At 47.6% G+C, this 17,818-nt stretch overlaps 1 protein-coding gene across 1 annotated transcript in view; it reads right to left on the bottom strand.

Moving 5' to 3' along the window:
• LOC137526017 (uncharacterized) overlaps positions 1–16,001 on the bottom strand; it is a 198,876-nt gene extending 182,875 nt beyond the window's left edge. Inside the window, exon 1 of the mRNA XM_068247228.1 lies at positions 15,949–16,001. The gene's annotated coding sequence lies outside the window, so the exon portion shown is untranslated. The remainder of the gene's footprint in view (positions 1–15,948) is intronic.
• Positions 16,002–17,818: the final 1,817 nt, after the last annotated feature.

The following is a 17,818-nucleotide window of genomic DNA, read 5'->3' on the forward strand; positions in this document are numbered from 1 at the left end:
CAGTCTTTTGCGCGCGCAATTTGCCGCGAATCGCAGCACTTTGCGTGCGCAAAACTACGCAATTGTGTGACTCGCGGCAAATTGCTTACGCAAAAGACCGCGATCGTGCAAATCGCGGCACTTCACGTGCTAACTGTTTAGCACACCCATGCTAAACAGTTTGCACTGCTTTGTGAATCAGGCCCTATAGCTTTACATCTTACACAGTCATATCAACCCCACATGTGACTGCCTATTTCAGACTTTTAGTCCTCATCAGTACTTGGCAGGGATTGATATGGCTGTATGAGATAGGGCTTGGACCAGTACAACAGAGTAGCCAAGCAGCTCAGGGTGACCCAAACTACTAAGAATTTATAGGAGGATAAAAGAGACCAAAAAGCCCTCCTACTATAATAATAATAAAAAAAAAAAAAAGCTTGGTGTAATTTTCCTTCTTAAAGCAGAAGCAAAGCTGCAATAATTCAGCTATAAGTGAACATTTGTGGTTACCCACAATGCACTGCTACTAAATATGCAAATTACCCCTCTTTGCTCTTGGTTTGATATGACACTACTTCTTCTTCTTGCTTGGACCAGCCCCTTCTTCTTGCTTGGACCGGCCCTGGGGGCAGGGCGCTACTTCTTCTTCTTGCTTGAAGGTTGAGGCACTTAGTCTATTATATATATAGATTTACGCTGTCTGCACATTTTTTTTCTTTCATAAATAAATAAATAAATAAAGCCCCCTGTTATATTCTGTCTGTCCCAGGCTCACACACATATTATTGACAAAACAGCACACTTTCCACCTTCAAATATTGTGCATAGAGAATGTCTCCCAAGGGCCATGGCAGGAAAGGGAGCACCATCGCTGCGTCTGGGACTGGTCCACCGCCAGTGAGAGGGCGCTCAGCTGTAGGGGATGCAGCAGAGAGGCGTCCATCAGTAGCACAGTGTATACCGTTGGCAAACATTTTCAGCACCTTGGGTTGCCGTGTCGCCATTCAGGAGAGGCAGGCAGAGGCAGTGGTGGAGATGATGGTGCAGGAGCAGCCCATTACTTGTTCCAAGACCTCCACTGTGACCAGCACTCCCAGCTAGAGATGGCCCGGACCTCCGATTTTTGGTTCGCGAACTTCCGCGAAAGGTTCGGTTCACGCAAACTTTCGCTAAACGCAATAGACTTCAATGGGGAGGCGAACTTTGAAAACTAGAAACACTTATGCTGGCCACAAAAGTGATGGAAAAGATGTTTCTGGGGCTCTAACATCTGAGTTCTTGCATGCATAAGTGGGATAGATGCCAAAAGTCCCGGGAAAAAATCTGCACTTGACGCAAAGCAGAGTTTTAAGGGCAGAAATCACATTGAATGCTAAATTGCAGGCCTAAAGTGCACACTGACAGACCAAACTCACTGTGTAACACACCGCAAACAGCTGTTTTCGTTGTGACGGCCGTGCTGGACTGGTGCGCACCATGGCCAGAGTGCAGGTGATGGCGGTTTTCCAGCCCATATGGTCGCTGGGCTGTGGTAGCTTAATGACAGAACAACAGTGACTGTCCAGCTGATCAAATTTGGTCTGTCCACAATGAAGCAACGACCTTATTATCTTCTTGTATGTAGGCATAGGTAGGTGCCCCAATATAGGCAGAAAGGCATAGGTAGGTGCCGCAGTAGTTAGCTAGGCATAGGTAGGAGTCCCAGTATAGGTAGGTAGGCATAGGTCCCAGTATAGGTAGATAGGCATAGGTAGGTGCACCAGTAGTTAGCTAGGCATAGGTAGGAGTCCCAGTATAGGTAAGTAGGCATAGGTAGGTGTCCCAGTAGTTAGCTAGGCATAGGTAGGAGTCCCAGTATGGGTAGGTAGGCATAGGTAGGTGTCCCAGTATAGGTAGATAGGCATAGGCAGGTGCCCCAGTAGTTAGCTAGGCATAGGTAGGAGTCCCAGTTTAGGTAGGTAGGCATAGGTAGGTGTCCCAGTATAGGTAGATAGGCATAGATAGGTGGCCCAGTAGTAAGCTAGGCATAGGTAGGTGCCCCAGTAGTTAGCTAGGCATAGGTAGGAGTCCCAGTATAGGTAGGTAGGCATAGGTAGGTGTCCCAGTAGTTAGCTAGGCATAGGTAGGAGTCCCAGTATGGGTAGGTAGGCATAGGTAGGTGTCCCAGTATAGGTAGATAGGCATAGGCAGGTGCCCAGTAGTTAGCTAGGCATAGGTAGGAGTCCCAGTATAGGTAGGTGTCCCAGTATAGGTAGATAGGCATAGATAGGTGGCCCAGTAGTTAGCTAGGCATAGGTAGGAGTCCCAGTATAGGTAGGTAGGCATAGGTAGGTGTCCCAGTATAGGTAGATAGGCATAGGTAGGTGCCCCAGTAGTTAGCTAGGCATAGGTAGGAGCCCCAGTAGTTAGCTAGGCATAGGTTGGAGTCCCAGTATAGGTAGGTAGGCATAGGTAGGTGTCCCAGTATCGGTAGATAGGCATAGGTAGGTGCCCCAGTAGTTAGCTAGGCATAGGTAGGAGTCCCAGTATAGGTAGGTAGGCATAGGTAGGTGTCCCAGTATAGGTAGATAGGCATAGATAGGTGGCCCAGTAGTTAGCTAGGCATAGGTAGGAGTCCCAGTATAGGTAGGTAGGCATAGGTAGGTGTCCCAGTATAGGTAGATAGGCATAGGTAGGTGCCCCAGTAGTTAGCTAGGCATAGGTAGGAGCCCCAGTAGTTAGCTAGGCATAGGTTGGAGTCCCAGTATAGGTAGGTAGGCATAGGTAGGTGTCCCAGTATCGGTAGATAGGCATAGGTAGGTGCCCCAGTAGTTAGCTAGGCATAGGTAGGAGTCCCAGTATAGGTAGGTAGGCATAGGTAGGTGTCCCAGTATAGGTAGATAGACATAGATAGGTGGCCCAGTAGTTAGCTAGGCATAGGTAGGAGTCCCAGTATAGGTAGGTAGGCATAGGTAGGTGTCCCAGTATCGGTAGATAGGCATAGGTAGGTACCCCAGTAGTTAGCTAGGCATAGGTAGGAGTCCAAGTATAGGTAGGTAGGCATAAGTAGGTGTCCCAGTATAGGTAGATAGGCATAGGTAGGTGCCCCAGTAGTAATAGGCATAGGTAGAAGTCCCAGTATAGGTAGGTAGGCATAGGTAGGTGTCCCAGTATAGGTAGATAGGCATACGTAGGTGCCCCAGTAGTTAGCTAGGCATAGGTAGGAGACCCAGTATAGGTAGGTAGGCATAGGTAGGTGCCCTAGTATAGGTAGGTAGGTAGGCATAGGTAGGTGTCCCCGTATAGGTAAGTAGGTGCCCCAGTAGTTAGGTAGGCATAGGTAGGTGTCCCAGTATAGATAGTTAGGCAGGGCCTGGCTGGCACAGTAATAGCAATTACCAAGGTCCAGCTGCAACAGATAGGGCTGTATAATGCAGTGTAGAACATTAGCTCTCAAAAGAGCTGTTGAGGGGTGCTAGTTTAGCAATAACAATTAGCCAGGAGTAAGCAAGCCTACAAGATCCTAACTAATCTTTCCCTATGAGAGTCTGCCAGCAGCTGTCCCTTCACTAATTAATGCAGGCACACGAGTGAGTGTAATGGCCAGCGCTGCCTGCCTTTTATAAGGGGGGGGGGGGAGTGGCTCCAGGAGAGAATGTAGCCTAATTGGCTACAATGTGCCTGCTGACTATGATGTAGAGGGTCAAAGTTGACCCTAATGGCCCACTATGGGGGCGAATCGAACTTCCGGAAAAGTTTGCGTTACATGGCGAATGCGAACCACCGGCAGTTCGCCTGGAACCATTTGCCAGCGAACCATTTGGAACCATCCCAGCAACAGCAGAAGCACCAGGCAACACCCCCTGCTAGCTGTGACATCCATCTCAGTAGCGAGTGGTCAGCCTTTCCTGGACAAGAGTGTTATGCCCTTAAAGCGGAATATAACCCTGCATTTCAACTTTGCTCTAAAACATTATTTACAGCCTATTATATGCAAAAAACATTTTTTTTTTACTAGACCAGCATTGGAAGGGTTAAACACAGAGGTTTCAAGTTCCGTGGAGAGATATGCAGAGGTAAAGATTGTTACATGCTATTTAGTTAGATGTATCTATTGAGAAATGTTTACACACTCTTTGGCTGTCCTCCAAGCTCCTTCTCAGTCAGAGTGAGTGAGTCATATTACACACTTAGATACATTTCTGTAAACAAAATGTATCTATTTCAGCTTCGGATGCGTCTGCAGAAATCTCTAGGAATTTTAAAGCCCTGTGTAACCATTCCAATGCTGGCCTAGTAAAAAAAAAATGCTGGTTGCATATAATATACTGTAAATAATGTTTTAGAGCAAAGTTGAAATGCAGGGTTATATTCCGCTTTAAGTCCAGCATTTGGGAGCATCTTCATGGCTGCCTTTGAGGAGATTATGGGAGGAGGTTGGGCTTGGGCCAGCACAACCAGATTTTGAGGATGAGGAGGGGTCTGTGTCTGGGGATGTTGGGGCAGAAGAGGTGGGGGGGGCAGGAGAAGAGCTGTTTCCTGATGGCGAGGATGATTGGCAGGCCCATCCTTATGTGTCTGAGGTCTCCAAAGGCAGCTCGGAGGAGGATGAGGCACAGGAGTGTAGGCAAAGGCAATTGTATCACCACATGTCACACAGTGGCAGGTCTGGCAGTGGGCGTGGAACCCAGGAGCCACAGGCCGCTGCTTCAGGCGGCACTACCTTCAGCTCCTGCCACAGACATTGAGGCTGGTGAGGTCTGCCAGTTGTCATTGACCTCTTATGCTTCCTCCAATGCTCCCTCCTCCCTCGGCAGACCCTGCTGAGTGACAGCTTTCACAGTTGGACCAAGCCTCTGCCTCTGCTCTCTCACTCTCTGTCTAGGACTTGATGCCATTGAACTGAATTTTCAGCTTAAAACCATCAACTGATACCAGCAGAATTTCACAGGCAATTTCGGAATTCCGCCGGATTGAAAAAGCAATTCCGTTCCAACCAAACGGAACGGAATGACCAATTTCCACCCAAAATTGCGGAAAGTGCCGGCTGCTTACCTAGTAGCAGTGTTCCGGCGAGTCCTCCAGGATGGCCCTCCTGAGATTGTGTAGTCTCCCCCCCCAAATCGGAAACACCTGACAAGAATTAGAATAATAGATTAGTATAAATCCCACCCCTCCACAATCTCCCCCAGTTTAATGAAGAGAAAAAAGTCCACCAACCACTAACATACCATTAATAGATATAATAGGGCCGGGAACCTAGGCGGCCGTCCTGGAGGACTCGCCGGAACACTGCTACCAGGTAAGCAGCCGGCACTTCCTCCCTACGTCCTCCAGGACGGCCCTCCTGAGATTTAGCGAGAAATTTGCCTTAGGGTGGGATAACAGCTTGAAGAACCTTGCGGCCAAAGGCCTGGTCCTGACTAGAAAGGAGCTCCACTCTGTAGTGTTTGATAAAAGTCGAGTGGCTGGACCAGGTCACGGCTCGACATATCTGATCCAGAGAAGCTCCTGATCTCTCCGCCCAGGATGTTGATAAGGATCTTGTCAAGTGTGCTGTAATGTGGTCAGGTACCTGCAACTGAGCCTCTGAGTATGCTAGGGATATTAGCTGCTTAATCCATCTGGACACTGTCATTTTCGATACGTGACTTCCCCTTTTTGAACCACCAAACGCTACAAAAAGGTTAGTGGAAGTTCTCCATTCTCTGGTTCTATCCAGATAAATCAACACTGCCCTTCTAACATCCAAAGAGCTCAACCTCCTCTCCTTGTCATTCTGCGGGTCAGCCATAAAGGAAGGGAGTACAATATCCTGGGTCCTATGAAAGGACGTAGATACCTGTGGTAAATAAGAGGGATCTAGTTTAACGATAATCCTGTCAGCATGAACTACCATGTACGGGTCTTTTATTGATAATGCTTGGATATCTCCGACTCTGCGAGCCAAAGTAATGGCCACCAAAAAAACAACCTTAAGTGTAAGGAACTTTAAGGGGACTGACTCCAAGGGTTCGAATTTGTCCGAAGTTAGAAAATCTAACACCAATGACAAATCCCACGAAGGAACTAGTTTCTGAGGGACCGGTTGTGAACGCTCCACCGACTTCAGAAAATTTTTTACATAAACATCGGCAGATAGCCGTCTAGAAAGAAAAACCAAAAGAGCCGACACCTGGGCCCTTAGGGTACTAACGGTCAAGCCTAACTGAACTCCATGTTGTAAAAATTCCAAAATTGAGGCAATGCTACCTGACCTGGAAACATTCTTCTGTTTCCAAGCGGAGAAGGTGTACCAAACCTTATTGTACTTCCTCCTAGTAGCTGGCTTCCTACAGGCCAATAATGTCTTAATCACATCCCCGGAAAACCCCTGACCCTTCAATATCTGCTCCTCAGGATCCATGCGGTCAGGTGTAAGAACTCCGGGTTCGGATGGACCTGGCCGTTCTGTAACAGTAGGTCTGGTCTGCACGGAAGATGCCAAGGGCCCCTGATTACTAGGGATTGAAGGAGTGGAAACCAAGCTCTTCTTGGCCACCAAGGAGCTATCAGTATCACCTCCACATGTTCTGTCAGAATCTTCCTGAGAACTCTTGGTATTAACTTGAACGGAGGAAACGCGTAAAGCAGACCCTCCGGCCATGGAATCGACAGGGCATCTATCCTGTTTATTGAAACAGAAGGATCCAGGGTACAAAAATCTTTGACTTTTGCGTTCTCTGGACTGGCAAACAAATCGAGAACAGGAGCTCCCCAACTTTCTGTGATCTCCCGAAAAGTGTCCGGATTGAGCTCCCATTCTGACTCTTCCACAAATCCCCTGCTTAGAGAGTCTGCCTGTTTGTTGTGAATCCCTCGAATGTGGACCGCTGATATGGACTCCAGGTTGGTTTCTGACCATGACATGATCTGTGACGTTAGGTGCTGAAGGTCCGGCACTCGCGTGCCCCCCTGCTTCCTGACATAGCAGACCGAGACAAAATTGTCCGAGAACACGAGAACCTCCGAGTTGGAGATTATCGTATGCAGGGCTTGTAATCCCAGAAGGATTGCCCTGAGTTCCCTGTAATTGGATGACCTGTGGGACATCTGTTCGTCCCATAGCCCCTGAGCTTGGTGACCCAGACAGTGGGCTCCCCAACCCCAGGCACTCGCGTCTGTGTACAACTTCAATGGAACCTCCTGGGTCCATCTGCGGCCCTGATTCAAATTGGTTAGATGACTCCACCAGAGAAGGGAATTTATCACCCGTTCGGGTATCGTCACCTTCTTGTCTAGTGACCGATGATCCCTGTCCCAATTTGTCAAAACCCAAGTCTGTAGGTCTCGAGAATGGGCCTGGGCCCATTCTACTGCTGGAATGGCAGAAGACATCAGACCTAGGACTGAAACTAATTTACGAAGGGAAACTTGAGGATTTAATCTGATTCCCTGAACTTCTGATCTCAATTTGTCTATCTTTTGTTCGAGTAGAAAGACACGTCTGACCGTCGTGTCCCACCTTAGACCCAAAAAAATTAAGCTCTGAACTGGGTGTAAGTGAGACTTCTCCGTGCTCACTATCCAACCCAGACTGTTCAAGAGCTGGAGCGAAAAATCTAGCTCCTTCTGCAAGGCCTCCCGGGTCTCTGCCATGAAAAGAAAGTCGCCTAAGTAAGGAAGGACCCTTACATTGTGGAGATGCAAAAAGGACATCACCTCTGCCACAAGCTTCGTAAAGATCCTTGGGGCCGACGAAATCCCGAACGGGAGAGCCTGATATTGAAAATGGCATACCGACTCCCCCGTTTGGACAGCAAATCTCAAATATTTCTGAAACAGGGGGAGGATTGGAATGTGGAGGTAAGCATCCTCCAGATCCACCGTTGCCAGAAACACCCCCGGAGACATGAGGTTGTGAACAGAGGCAATGCTCTCCATTCTGAACCTCTTCTCCACAATGTAAGGGTTCAAAGGTTTCAAATTCAAGATCATTCGAAACTTCCCTGATTGTTTCTGGATTAAAAATACTCGCGAGTAGAATCCCTTCCCCTGCTCCTGAGTTGGAACCGGTCGAATCACGTTCTTTCGTAGAAGGGAGGAAACAGAGTCCATGAAGGCCTCCGCTTTGATCTGATCTCTGGGAATCGATGTGACTATAACCCGGGAGGGAGGAGGAGATACAAATTCTATTCTGTAACCCTGTTGAATCAGGCTCCGAATAAACTCGTTCTTTGTTATCTTTTGCCACTCTGGAACAAAGTGGAGAAGTCTCCCCCCCACCGGGATCTGGCCCTCACTTGGCGGACCTTGCAGTGGCTGAGGCTGGTTGAGGTTTATTGAAAAGGAATGGCCTGCCTCTGCCTGCATTATAGGTCCATCTCTTATTTTGTCTTTGCCCCCTATTTGGCTGGTCCTGCCTAAAAAAGGGCTTCCTGTTCTGAAAGGGCCGTTTAACACTCTTCTTCTTATCCGGGAACTTCCTGGCCTTATTGGAAGATCTTTCCAAGACCGAATCCAAATCCCGTCCAAACAAAAGGTTACCCTGGAACGCCATTCCACATAGCTTTTGTTTGGAAGTAACGTCTCCTTCCCACGTATTCAACCAAACGGCCCTTCGTGCCGAGTTAATTAGTGCTGCTGTCTTAGCGGCTGCTCTGAGAGATTCAGTAGATGCGTCCGCCAAAAAAGCAATAGATTTGATAATAACTGGAAGGCTCTCTAAAATTCTAGCATGCGGTGTGACCTCCTCCAAACGTTCCTGGAGCCCCCGAATCCATTTATCTAAGTTACGGGCTACACATACTGAGGAAATGGCCGGTTTAAAGGAGAAGGATGTTGAATCCCACGCTCTCTTAAGCAGAGCTTCTGCTTTCCTGTCCATTGGGTCCTTCAAGGCACCCATATCCTCAAAAGATAAATCAGTATCTTTCGAACACTGAGAGAGAGGAGCATCTAATCGAGGACACTTGAATAATGATTCATGTTCCTCTACATTAAAGGGGAATCGGCGTTTGAAAGATCTAGGAATAAACAGCCTTCCCTCCGAATCCTTCCATTGAGCGGAAATAACACTCTTGATCGCTCTATGGACAGGAAAAACTCGACCTCCCCGATCCTCTAATCCTCTATAAATGTCATCCTGAGGAGTAGAGGACGCTCTAGGTTGTTCAATTTGCTCTGAGTCATAGACTGCTTTCAGCAGCTCAGATGTGTCCTCAGCATTGAACAGATACCTAGGAATCCTAGCTTCTAACGGATCTCCTGAAGCATCAGATTCAACAAGTTCACCATCATCCGATCCCTCAGATATGTCCTCTAACGATAACGGTGAGGAATCCTCAATGCCAACTGCGTGGGAAGCCCCCGTCTCACCCCCCTGAGTACTAGGGAGTACGGGTAAGGGTGCCATCTGATCTGTGGGGACAGAACTAGTCTGAGGAATCTGTGATTGAGAAGTGATCACAATAGACTGAGCAGTGGGCAATGGTGGCAAGGCTGCCGGAGCCTGTGGAAGAGGAACCATCTGGACTGGACAAGGAGGCAGAGCTGCTCTAAATGCTGAAAATGTAGTAGCCAATTCCTGTTTCATTGATTTCATTAAATCTAATAATGCTACAGTAGTGCTTTCGGGCCTTGGTGAATGAGACTTTGATTTACTGTGGCAATCAGCACATAAATACTTAGAAGACCCCTCAGGTAGCCTGCATCCACATTTAGCACACTTATTAGATTTCCCAGTGCTCTTGAGTGGCTTCTGTAAAGAAACAGACAAACAAACCACAAGGGGACGCTTAGCTCCTGAACAAACAGCACAATGTAGCTTAAGAAAACAGTAATCACAACACCTTACCGGCTGCTGTCCTGACTCCCCAGTGACAGCCGGAGGCGTCTGCCGAGTCTCTGGAGTGGGCTCTGCTGACTGCTCCATAGCCCCTGCAGAGTATCGCTGCACCCAGTGCAGTATTGTCGGCGTGCTGGGTGGTCCGCTGTCTGGCCTATTGCGGCCTGCGGCGTTTCCAGGGGATGCTGGTGCGGATTCCGGGCTGCACAGTGTGGCAAAGCTGCGTGAGATGTGATCTCCCACATGCGCACGCCGGGACCGCCCCCTTTATGCGCGATCGTGCTTCCGTGTTTGACGTAGGACCATGCTGCGTGCCACCGCGTCATTTCCGGCTTCAACTTCCGGAATTCCAATGCGGAAGAGAAGCCAGCGTCCACCCAGCCGCCATGCCGTCCGAGAGAGCGGTGGAATGGGGGAAATCACACGACCTCTCCCACCCCAACAAGCGGAGAAAGGTATGGCTGCCCAAAAATCCACTAGTCGGATCGCGCCCAGCGCCCAGCGCAGACCCAAACTGCCCTCCGACAGATAGTGCAAATGTGCCTGGTCATTTAGATAAAGTAGGTGCCTACAATTCCGCGGAAAGCGGTGACCATCCCCACTAGACAGAGAGAGAGAGAGAGAGATGAATCTACATGGCTATCTGGGGTTCTCTTCAGACAACTGTTGAACACAAAAGGCAAGACCCTGCCTGGGTGGGCTTGAACCACCAACCTTCCAGTTAACAGCCAAACACGCTAACCAGTTGTGCCACAGAGACTGTGTACCACAAAGACTGTGCACGCAGTTGCTGTTGAATGATTTTATGGGGATGTATGTGTGTCTTTTGGAGGGAGGAAGTAAGTCTGCTCCAAGAAGTTTCAGCATGTAGTGTTGGTGGTATAATGGTGTGGATAGCAGCCTAGCAAGCGGTAGGCCTGGGTTTGATTCCTGGCCAATGTATGTGAGTTGGCTTTTGACATCCTGCAAATCCCTAAGCAAGCTAATTTTTCTCTTGGATATATCATAATGGTACATGCTAGGCTGGCTTCAGCATGTAGCATTGTATCTACTACTCACACACCCACTATCAGGCCCAGTGCACACCAAAAACGGTAGCGTGTTTTGGAGCAGATTTTCAGAGCAATTCTAGTCATGTTTAGAGACATTTTCTAAACATGCCTAGCGGTTTTAGGAGCATTTTCGGGTAGCAGATTACACATATTGTTACGTTCACACCTATAATCGCAAACCTTGCGGGAGTGATTTTCCCGCAATTAACGCGGAAAAATCACTGGACACTGCGGCGGTTTTGGAGTGATCACGATTAGCGTGCTTTGCACACTAATCACAATCGCTAAACGCAAATCACCGGCAAACTGCTGCATGAAACGCGTTTGCGGTTATCGCTAACCGCAAACGCGGCAGTGAGAACACTGCCATTTGCAACAATGTGTAGCGTTTTTTACTAAACCGCTAGCGGTTTGCCATGAGTGGGAATTGTGCGATTCCCGCTCAGGTGTGAATGGGCCCTAAAAGCTGTTACTGAACAGCTTCTGTAACAGAAACGCCTGGCAAACCGTTCTGATGTAGCGTTTTCCAGAGCGGTTTGCGTTTTTCCTATACTTTACTTTGAGGCAGAAACGCTTCTGCAAACCGCAAACGTGCTTCAGGACCCACGTTTGCGGTTTGCTAAAAACCTCAAACCGCTGGTGTGTACCATCCCATTGAAATACATTAGCCAAGCAGTTTCACTGGCGGATGCGGTCCGCGGATCGCTCCTAAAAATAAATAGAGCTCTGATTTACAGAATACCCAGCATGCTCAGGAAGAATCACATGGGCAGGCCATAAAATGTTCACTTAAAGGACTTCCAAGGCCAAAATGACGAAAATGACACTTTACCTTTTTAGCAAACCAGTATAGCAAGCTATGTGTTAACTTCTTTGATATATTTTACTTTTAGTTCTGTTTAAAGACATGATATGTAGACTTGTGCAGACTGATAAGATAACCTTTCCCCACCTAAAGAGAGAGGTTTAGCAAGCAAGGGACCTTATCCCCCCCCCCCCCCCCCCGAGTTAAAGGACCTCCGAGGCCAAAATGACGGAAAATGACACTTTACCTTTTTATCTGCAGAATCCACAGAGGGCGCCCTCCGCGTCCTCTGCTCTGTACCGCCGTCAATCTAGACCTTTTAGTTCCCCCAGGGCTTGTCCCGACCCCACCGAACGGGTCGCATCCATTCCACCCCTAAGATGGCTGCCACCTTGATCCGCGGCTGCGCAGTACGCTTTGCCGCGCCTGACGTACACTTCAGGAGGATTCCGGGAACCACTACGCGGCTGGGGGCGGTCTAAAGGCTGCGCAGTCGCGGATCAAGGTGGCGGCTGTCTTAGGGGTGGAATGGATGTGGCCCATTCGGTGGGGTCGGGACAAGCCCTGGGGGAACTAAAAGGTCTAGATTGACGGTGGTACGGAGCAGAGGACGTGGAGGGCGTCCTCCGTCGATTCTGCAGATAAAAAGATAAAGTGTCATTTTCCGTCATTTTGGCCTCTGAAGTCCTTTAACTCGGGGGGGGGGGGGGGGGGGGGGGATAAGGCCCCTTGCTTGCTAAACCTCTCTCTTTAGGTGGGGAAAGGTTATCTTATCAGTCTGCACAAGTCTACATATCATGTCTTTAAACAGAACTAAAAGTAAAATATATCAAAGAAGTTAACACATAGCTTGCTATACTGGTTTGCTATAATAGCAGCCAGCCTTGAACTGAATGTACAGTGCAGGGAAAGTCCCATCCTGCTAATCATTTCACCCCATTATTATTATTATTTAGTATTTATATAGCGCTGACATATTACGCAGCGCTGTACAATGTATATATATATATATATATCTTGTCACTAACTGTCCCTCAAAGGAGCTCACAATCTAATCCCTACCATTGCCATATGTCTATATATTATGTAGTGTATGTATTGTAGTCTAGGGCCAATTTTTACGGGGAGCCAATTAACTTATCTGTATGTTTTTGGAATGTGGGAGGAAACCGGAGTGCCCGGAGGAAACCCACGCAGACACAGAGAGAACATACAAACTCTTTGCAGATAGTGCCCTGGCTGGGATTCGAACCAGGGACCCAGCGCTGCAAGGCGAGAGAGCTAACCACTACGCCACCGTGCTGCCCATCTGCTTCACTAGTAAAATGATCCAAAGATTCAATTCAAAAATCCAGATCTTTTCAATGCCCTGATTCAAATCATCCAGATCATTGAAAAGATCCAAACTTCCCATCTCTACAGTGTATAGCAAGTCTATAGCTATAAATTTTACACAGTCGTATCAAACCCACATGTGACAGCCTATTTCAGACTTTTGGTCCTCATCAGTACACAGCAGGGATTGATATGGCTGTATGAGATAGGGCTTGGACCAATACAACAGAGTAACCAAGCAGCTCAGGGCGACCCAAACTACTAGGAATGTATAGGGGGATAAAAGCGACCAAAAAGCCCTCCTACTAAAAAAAAAAAAGCACAGCTTGGTGTAATTTGCCTTCTTAAAACAGAATCAAATCTGCAATAATTCAGCTATAAGTGAACATTTGTGGTTACCCACAATGCACTGTTACTAAATATGCAAATTATCCCTTTTCACTCTTGGTTTGATATGGCACTACTTCTTCTTCTTGCTTGGACCAGCCCCTTCTTCTTGCTTGGACCGGCCCTAGGGGCAGGGCGCTACTTCTTCTTCTTGCTCGAAAGTTGAGGCACTTACTCTATTATATATATAGATGTCATATATCCGCTGAGTTATGGTATACTTGGAGAAACTGCCAAGTCTGTCCCTCAGACAATAGGGGCGGACTTCAGCAGCCTGAGGTCAGATTGTTAAGGGTGGAAACCTCTCTTGTTACCATCCACACCCTCTGGCAGAGAGAGAGTTAAAACCGACTGACACTCAGCCTGGAGAGAGAGACCCCAGCCATCCTGTAACATCACGGATTTGGGCTGGATGATAAAAGGATTAATACCTCTTCCACAGAACTTTCCAGAATTGGACTACATATCTCTGTGGGACTTAGCGCAAAGGACACGGTAACTTGACAAACTGCTCAGACTGTAATCAGCTATTATTTTCATATTGAACCCTTATGATTTCTGTATCCATTTGTTTCTATTGCTATATTTTGTTCTGCATTATTTCTTTAAATAAACGATTTAAAAAATCGTTTGTCTAAGTGCTGTTCTGAAACAAATCTCCGCCAAAAGAATTCACATCTTCAGAGAGACATGTTACCATAACTGTTTGATATTAAATATTGTTAGTTTAGCTATCTCTAGAAAGGATGTCAAATTAACCCTTTTTCCTACAGGATTTAGCTAGAGTTAAAATTAGCGCATTCGCACGCTTTTATTGCGGATTGGTGGCAGCGACCTGGCCTCTATATGAGAGCACAGATTGTATTGATTGTATATACAATCGAAATTGGACTGTGTGTGGACTCACCAACCAATCCAAAAGGTTACTTTGCCTGCAGTTCTGACTGTCTTCAGCATTCCCTCAGGGTCTGAGTCTTTATGGTAAACTGCAGCAAAGGGAACAGGAATTGGTGGGTGACTGCGCATACGTCACAGTTTGTGGCAGTAATATGACAAAATGTGGAAAACTTCAAGGGGGCCGAATACTTTTGCAAACCACTGTAATGAAGCCCCCACACACACACCTATCAGAAAGCCAGAACAGAAGCCATTTTGCAGTGTGTGTTTGGCTTCTGTGCTAGGCAGATGAGGAACAGTGCATTGCTGACAGAGAGAGAGTTAGGTTAGGTGAGTCTGTGTTCTGTGTCCTCAGTGCAGATTCTTGCTGCTACCACATTGTCTTGAAAAGCTAAAGGCTCGTACACACGCTTGATTTCCTGGAACGACGGGTCCGTCAGACCCTCCCGCTGGGCGGGCGTTCCAGTGACAGTACAGCGTGTGTACAGTCTGTCTGCAGACTGATGAGGCTGTTTCTGAACTGTCGCTGGAACGCCCGCCCAGCGGGAGGGTCTGACGGACCCGTCGTTCAAGGAAATCAAGCGTATGTACAAGGCTTTATCCCTCCTTAGGGCTGATACATTGTTTTTCTTGCTATTGTATTGCCCTTCTATGGCAAGTGCCAGGGGCGTTGCTAGGGTCCTTGGAGATCAGGGGCACTTCTGGGCACCAGGGCAGCTTCCTGCAGGATACATCACCATGGCTGCTTTGAACTGCAGATCTGTGGCATGCAAGCAGCAGTATAGGTAGTAAGTGTTGTCTCCCCTAGTATTGATAGTAAAGTGAGTGAGTGTGTGTGTCTGTGTACAGTGTGTGTGTATATGTGTATGTGTGTACAGTGTGTGTGTGTGTGAGTGAGTCTGTGTGTACAGTGTTTGTGTATATGTGTATGTGTGTGTGTACAGTGTGTGTGTGTACAGTGTGTGTGTGTATGTGTGTGTACTGTGTGTGTGTGTGTGTGTGTGTATATGTGTGTGTACAGTGTGCGTGTACAGTGTGTGGGAACATTGTGTGTATATGTGTATGTGTGTGTGTGAGTGAGTCTGTGTGTACAGTGTGTGTGTGTGTGTGTGTGTGTGTGTGTGTGTGTGTGTGTGTGTGTGTGTGTGTGTGTGTGTATACATATATGTGCGTGTGTACAGTGTGTGTACAGTGTGTTTGTATATATGTGAGTATGTGTGTGTTTGTGTGTGTGTACAGTGCATGTGCGTGTGCGCGTGTGTGTGTACAGTGTGTGTCAGTGAGTGTGTGTCTGTATCAAGCATGGTAAAGGGGCTGATTAGGGCTCATCAGACCATTACTTACAAGCACAGCTGCAGCACACACAGCATGCTGGAATTAGTAGTTCCCTGAACACTGATGCAGTTAAACAGACATATGATTAATTACAGCAAATGTGTTGAAGGGAGAGAGCAAATCATCAGTCAGAAGCCCCCTGCAGCGTAGAGAATGCTGGGAGCAGTAGTTTCCTGGTCTATGATTGCATCACATTGAATCATACAGTACTATGTCTTTCAAACTGCAGAAATGTTCAGGGATAGGGAATACTAATCCAGGCATGCTCCTGTGTGTGCTTCTCAAAGTTATAACTGTTGGCCTGCTCCAATAGTTTAATACAACACTTACAGCTCCCTGTTTTGACTCACCTCCTGCGCTCTAAGAGAAACCTTCCTTCCCCTCTTGCATGCTTTGTGCCAGCCAGACAGCAGCCAATAGAAGAGCCAGAGTGTCATGGGGGTGGGACGGAGGAGGAGATAGATGACATCATCAGTCCTCAGGAGGCACAGGAAGTAGTGATGGGAATTCCGGCTCATCTTGGAGAATCGGCTCTTCTGAATCGGCTCCCATCAAAGAGCCGGCTCTTACGGCTCCCAATCGGCTCTTCATTAAATATCACTAGACGCCACTCAGAATTGGAGTAAAAGCCCCGCCCCCGTCTCCATGACAACTCCAGACTGCTTCTCTGGCTCGGGCAATCCCTCCTGCTACTGCTCTGCTCCGTCCCATACACTCCTACAAGCTGCAAGAGGAGGACTACATCTCCCAGCATGCCTCAGCACCCTTTATTACACAGCAAATCAGAGCTGTGTGGGGCGGCTGAGGCATCGGCTCTTTCAAAACTGAGAGCCGGCTCTTGTCGTTCGCAGCAAAGAGCCGGCTCTTAGAGCCGGCTCGTTTGCGAACGACCCATCACTAACAGGAAGAGAAGTGTGTATGGGCAATGTTCAGCTGACTGCCAGCTGATAAAGCAGCGTTCATTTTGCCGATCATCATCATTTGTGTATATGTGTATGTGTGTGTGTACAGTGTGTGTGTACAGTGTGTGTGTACAGAGTGTGTGTGTGTATGTGTGTGTATGTGCGTGTACAGTGTGTGTGTACAGTGTGTGTGTGTATATGTGTGTGTACAGTGTGCGTGTACAGTGTGTGTATATGTGTGTGTGTGAGTGAGTCTGTGTGTACATTGTGTGTGTGTGTGTGTGTGTGTGAACAGTGTGTGTATATGTGTATGTGTGAGTGAGTCTGTGTGTACAGTGTGTGTGTGTATATGTGTGTGTGTGTGTGTTTATGTGTGTGTACAGTGTGTTTGTATATATGTGAGTATGTGTGTGTTTATGTGTGTGTACAGTGTGTTTGTATATATGTGAGTATGTGTGTGTTTATGTGTGTGTACAGTGTGTTTGTATATATGTGAGTATGTGTGTGTTTGTGTGTGTGTACAGTGCATGTGCGTGTGTGTGTGTACAGTGTGTGTCAGTGAGTGTGTGTCTGTATCAAGCATGGTAAAGGGGCTGATTAGGGCTCATCAGACCATTACTTACAAGCACAGCTGCAGCACACACAGCATGCTGGAATTAGTAGTTCCCTGAACACTGATGCAGTTAAACAGACATATGATTAATTACAGCAAATGTGTTGAAGGGAGAGAGCAAATCATCAGTCAGAAGCCCCCTGCAGCGTAGAGAATGCTGGGAGCAGTAGTTTCCTGGTCTATGATTGCATCACATTGAATCATACAGTACTATGTCTTTCAAACTGCAGAAATGTTCAGGGATAGGGAATACTAATCCAGGCATGCTCCTGTGTGTGCTTCTCAAAGTTATAACTGTTGGCCTGCTCCAATAGTTTAATACAACACTTACAGCTCCCTGTTTTGACTCACCTCCTGCGCTCTAAGAGAAACCTTCCTTCCCCTCTTGCATGCTTTGTGCCAGCCAGACAGCAGCCAATAGAAGAGCCAGAGTGTCATGGGGGTGGGACGGAGGAGGAGATAGATGACATCATCAGTCCTCAGGAGGCACAGGAAGTAGTGATGGGAATTCCGGCTCATCTTGGAGAATCGGCTCTTCTGAATCGGCTCCCATCAAAGAGCCGGCTCTTACGGCTCCCAATCGGCTCTTCATTAAATATCACTAGACGCCACTCAGAATTGGAGTAAAAGCCCCGCCCCCGTCTCCATGACAACTCCAGACTGCTTCTCTGGCTCGGGCAATCCCTCCTGCTACTGCTCTGCTCC

The sequence above is a fragment of the Hyperolius riggenbachi genome, chromosome 7, assembly GCF_040937935.1.
Source record: "Hyperolius riggenbachi isolate aHypRig1 chromosome 7, aHypRig1.pri, whole genome shotgun sequence".
NCBI classification, from domain to species: domain Eukaryota; kingdom Metazoa; phylum Chordata; class Amphibia; order Anura; family Hyperoliidae; genus Hyperolius; species Hyperolius riggenbachi.